The sequence below is a fragment of the Saccostrea echinata genome, unplaced genomic scaffold (assembly GCF_033153115.1).
Source record: "Saccostrea echinata isolate AGI-Se365-2 ecotype Australia unplaced genomic scaffold, CSIRO_AGI_Sech_v1 ptg000057l, whole genome shotgun sequence".
Taxonomy (NCBI): domain Eukaryota; kingdom Metazoa; phylum Mollusca; class Bivalvia; order Ostreida; family Ostreidae; genus Saccostrea; species Saccostrea echinata.
This window is the reverse complement of record NW_026889806.1, coordinates 380,959-386,734: the sequence shown is the minus strand read 5'-3', so window position 1 is coordinate 386,734 and position 5,776 is coordinate 380,959. Positions and strand designations below refer to the sequence as shown.

Here is a 5,776-nt window from a genome sequence, read left to right as displayed (position 1 = left end):
AGCTCAGCTGCCATTCAGTCACCTTTCTAGATCTGACTATAAATGTAATCATATATAGTCATATTAATATGACATCGCGTATATAGTTCCGATATCATATCATATGAAACTGAGAGTATGATTTTATTAATATACCAAAAGGTTTATTTCACTTGATTTATTTTACATATTGGACACTTTTTTAATCTGTGCTAGAAAAATATTTAATGAACAAAAAACCTACAAAAGCACGTGCGGCTTCTCTCAGCAAGAAAGTACCAATAAATCAACCAAAACATTCTAAAGATTCCTTTTTTAAGAATAAGTTCAAATATATATATATATATATATATATATATATATATATATATATATATATATATATATATATATATATATATATATATATATATATATATATAGAATCTATTGTCTTGAAATAAAAAAAAAAAATAGAGCAGCCCTGTTCCTACCATAACCTTAATGTTATTGTTACGTTCTTGTCAGCTATTGAACTGAAGTGTTCCCGTAATATCATATGTAATTTCCTATTCAGCAGGTATAAAAGCCCCTCCCCCTTTCTGAAAGAGAAAAAAAAGGTCGGTATTTCGGCATTGTTAATAATAATCGAACAACACATGCCAACTACAATATTCGTTGTTATATAGATAGACAATCATAGACCCCCACCCAAGAATTTTCATTTTTCCACCTCATCATCATAATTTAAAAGAAGGATTAGACGTTTAAGCTAACAGAAATGAATCCCTTACGAAAATTTAAGCATAACCACCTTCCACATAAGATATTTTTGTCGTCCTATGTATTTTAGCTACGCCCCAAAATTTATTCCCCCACCTATCAAACCACACCACAAAACGGAATTTTCCTTCTTTTTTTGTTAATAACCCCCTCTCCCAAAAGCAAAGAAAACTATTAACGAGTATGATTTATTGTCCAATGCTCTAGGAAAAGCGAGGGGAGATTAAACCTCATTCGTCTGTTAGTCTTTCAGTCTGACTGTCTATCACAAAAAAACATAACCTTGGTTATGACTTTTGAGTGAGAAAAGAAAGGATTTTCATATTTCACATGTACATTAACTGTGACAAGACCTTTCCAAATGAACTATGACTTAACCCCGTTACCTTGACCTTTCACCTACATTTAAATTTTATTTAGCAGTGATAACTTTTGAATGAGAGAACATTAGGGTGTTCTTATTTGACATGTTCATTACCTGTGTCAATATCTTTCCAAATACAAATACATGTGTACTATGATACTATGATTTTTAACTCTGTTAACTTGACCATTAACTTATTTTTATTTTACCAAACTTATTTCAAGATATTTCATAATAATCTATCTATCTATCTACACAGCAAAATATGCCACGTACGTATCACATACGTTAAATGTATGTGATACGTACGTGACTTCACGTACGTATCACATGAAAAAAGCACCACGGATGTTAAACATACGTTTTCACACGTATGAATATCATGCGTGACACGTACGTTTAACACACGTATTGACTACCATACGTTACACACATGTTGCACACGTACGTTATTCATATGGTTCACGTATGAATAACGTACGTGCAACGTGTGTGTAACGTATGTTTTTAGAAACATGCGTTTAACATGTTTGTTAAATGCACTGCTCATATGATAAATGTATAAGTACCATACATGTGCCAAACCATGGTTAAACATATGTTTTGACCACCGAACATTCTTTTTCACATATATATTGTAAACATACGTGAAACAAAAATGATGTGCAATTGAAATATTCATTTCATGCATTTGACATAATTTTCTTCAGGGGCTTATTTTCTTTTCATCTGTTGAATGATCCACATTTTGAAGGTACATATCTGGATATCCTTCACCTCAAATTTCCTGATCCTAATTGCTCTTTAGGCAATCACAACAAAAGACATATTCAAATTTAAGCCAAATTTAATGTTGAGATGTTAACATCAATTCATTCTTCTGCAATTCCCTTTCATCTGTAAAGAAAAAGAAAATATTAAATGAATTTGCATATGGAAAAACACATAGTTTTTTTCAGAACATTATTATTTTCTACATATAACTCCTGGTTGATTCCCTTTAGAACTAAACTAGAACTGTCCAATATGGACAAATACCCCCCACTGGGTTTTTCAGAGAAGATGCCAAGTCACTAATACTAGTATTTTAGGATCTAAAAGGCGTTCAAAAATTGTTTATACATTTAGAGAGAAAATTTACCGGTAATTGCTTATTATATTTTTTTAATGAATGAAACTTTGGCATAGCCTAGTAAAACAGCAATACTAATAATAATATTGTTTTTTATTACATTGAAAAATTAATAACAATTTTTCAAGTATTCCTCTGTTGGAAAGTATGGATGCATCATTTATCCATTTTTTCTACAGTATGTGACTATAGGTCAGGATCATGACACACCCTCAGGTCATAACAATCTTTGTGTGAAGTGGATACTCCCAACATCCAAAATTATTCTCCATAGGAAAGATACGGATTGAACACGAATTATGAACTTTTTCTGTCAGTGACCTTGAACTTGTCCAAATGACCTTGGGTCAAGGTCATGACACACCTTCAGGTCATAAGCAATCTTTGTGTAAACACGAATTATGATTTTTTTTCTGTCAGCGACCTTGAACTTGCCCAAATGACCTTAGGTCAAGGTGATGACACACCCGCAGGCCATAAGAAATATTCATAAAACATATGGTTTTGTTGTTCTTGAGCAGAAATTTTTTAAAAATTTTTCCCTCCATATGCCTTTGTAAAAACTTGATCCCCAATTGTGGCCTCTCCCTACCCCAGGGTTCACGATTTGAACAAAATTGAATCTACACTACCTGATGATGCTTTCATATAAACATGACTAATCATGGCTTTTCTGTTCTTGAGAAGAAGATTTTTTCCTATATATTCTTATGTAAAACTTTGATCTCCCATTATGGTTCAATCCTATCCCCAGAGGATCATGATTTAAACAAACTTGAATCTACACAGCCTGAGGATGCTTCCATTTCAAAATGACTATTCATGGCTTTGCTATTCTTGAGAAGAAGAATTTTAAAGTTTTTTTCCTATGTATTCCTATGTAAAATATTGATCCCCCACTGTGGCCCCTCCCTACCCCTGGAGGGTCATGATTTGAACAAACTTGAATCTACACTACTTGATGATGCTTCCTTATCAATATGACTAAACAAGGCTTTGCTGTTCTTGAGAAGAAGATTTTTTAAGATTTTTTCTTATATATTCCTATGTAAAACTTTGATCCCCCATTGTGGCCCCAACCTACCCCCGGGGCTCATGATTAAAACAAATTTGAATTTACACTTTGACATACAAGGTTTCCTATAAGTTTCAACTTTTTTGGCCCAGTGGTTCTTGAGAAGAAGATTTTTAAAACATCCCACTACATTTTCACTATTTCTTAATTACCTCCCTTTTATTGAGGGTGTGGCCCTTTATTTGAACAAAATTGAATCCCCTTTACCCAAGGATGGTTTGTGGCAAGTTTGGTTGAAATAGGCCAGTGGTTCTGGAGAAGAAGTCAAAAATGTGAAAGTTTACAGACAGACAGACAGACAGACTACAGACAAAATGTGATCAGCAAAATCTCACTTGAGCTTTCAGCTCAGGTGAGCTAAAAACAGATAGCAATAGGTCATGACTGACTCAGGTTATCTAATTAGTTATAACATTTTTTTGTGATACATGTAAGTCAGCTCAGGTGCAAAATATTGCTTATCACTGATATAAATACAACAGTAAAATTTTAGACATAACCCTATGTCTGACAATTAAATTCTAATATATAATAACAGAACTTACCCTCAGCATAAATCTTTCATAGCTTGGCATGGACCTATATGTTTTTGTGTCTGTTCTAAGTGTATTCTTTTTGTCCTTGGGGTTAAAAAGAAAATATATGTTTAAAAAATTGCATTTCAGACTTGTAAAGCAAAACAAACAATATGAAAAATTACTTATTTTACTGATAACATTTAACATTTTCTCCTCCTGTGATTGAAATGTAATGCACATCATTACATGATATTACATGTGTTAAATCGCAAGTCTAAAAGTAATGGGATCAGAAAATTTGATTTCTTTTTTAAGAATATTACCATAATGCTGGTTAAACTTTCAGAATCTATTTTTGAAGTCCAGACTTGGCATTTAGGTGTTTACATAGGAGATGAGCTTCAGCCACCATCCTGGAGTGTACATTTAAAATCACATAAAAAATCACAATCTCAAAACACATTATTTATATTCATAAAGACTGTATGAAAAAGACGGGTAGACTTTACTTTACCGGTCCCCAGATCCGCAAGATCCGCGCGCTCATTGCACTATGACGTAAGATTTACGTCACTCAACTGATAAGGGTTAGTCTTGCACATTTTTTGACTGGTTAGGGTTAGTCTTGCACCCACCTGAGAGATTAGGGTTAGTCCTTGCACAAGTTTTCAACTGATTAGGGTTAGTCTCGCATCCATCCGAGAGATTAGGGTTAGTCCTCGCAAATGGGATAGTCTAGCATCCGCCCGGGAGATTTGGGTTAGTCCTCGCATACCATCCGAGGGATTAGGGTTAGTTTCTTGTTTGTTTGTTTTTTTTTAAGATAAATTAAGAAATTCAGTTGCATATCTGTATTTTTTTGCAAGATCTAAATTCAGCTTTCACGACATCTCTTTGGTTTGTTTACATGAAAAAATGGCTAAGTACGAAAGAAACGGCACTAAGCATGCGCCGCACGCGCTTCGTTGACAATTATTTTTCGTCTCCTTTTCACTGAATAAACAATATTAATCACTTTTTTTCAGAAAACTTGGTTAAAAACTTCGTTTTTAAACGAAGTTTTAAACTAAACTTTTAACCGTAGAATTCGATTTTGGGGTCAAAAAGGCTAAAAACCTCATACTTTTAATTTTTTTCGATCGCTCACGCGATCTCATATATACTGAAGTCGACTGCGGAGACACTATATTTTAGCGCGTTTTTCTGGGGACCGGTAAAGTAAAGTCGTTCCAAAAAGACATCTGAAAAATAAGTGTTACACCCTTATTGCCCTAAAAGATAATTTATATTTCCTCTACATGTTCTGTAAAGAAATACATTGGGTGGGTGGAACTTTTTCCATCAAGGGTTTTATTGCATCTTATTGGTAGGCTAAAAAAAATCTTACAATAAATATTTTTTTTATAACAGTATGTTTTATACCTCACCTTAATTTTGATATAATGTGCCAGTGTTGATTCACACCTGGGCTGGGGTGCTGACCAAGACAGTTGACTGCGTCAATTTTCTTACTTATTTGGTAAACTAAGTTTACATTATGTTATACACTAAAATGAAAGAAACACCCGTTAGTTTACATGCAACACAGTCTGAAATATAAAGTAAATAAATAACTGTTGATGTTATGTATATATTCCTCACCGTTTTTCCTAGCCTTACTCCAGACACTGTCTTGCAGACGTCAGACTTCTTACCAGTGACGTCACCCGTTAACGTAAATAATAATCGGAGGTGAAAATTCCGGAACGTACCTTTTGTTATACGGACGCTACCAACTGTATAATTATGTAATATCTATTTAGGTGAATTCCATTTGAGTTCTGTTGTGAAATTATCGTGATTTTCTTTTTTTTCAAATTCAGTTTTTGCTCCTGAATTCGGAATGATTATATCTACCGATGATCGAGTTCAATTTTATGTGCCTCGACCGATATCCGATATACACA

General features: G+C 33.6%; 1 long non-coding RNA gene across 1 annotated transcript; it reads right to left on the bottom strand.

Moving 5' to 3' along the window:
* Nucleotides 1–1,934: 1,934 nt before the first annotated feature.
* On the bottom strand, nt 1,935–3,933 carry LOC133174141 (uncharacterized). Its single transcript, XR_009719082.1, has 2 exons — nt 3,858–3,933; nt 1,935–2,002 (listed from the first exon to the last, which is right to left on the bottom strand). It is a non-coding gene; the product is annotated as an uncharacterized LOC133174141 (long non-coding RNA).
* Nucleotides 3,934–5,776: the final 1,843 nt, after the last annotated feature.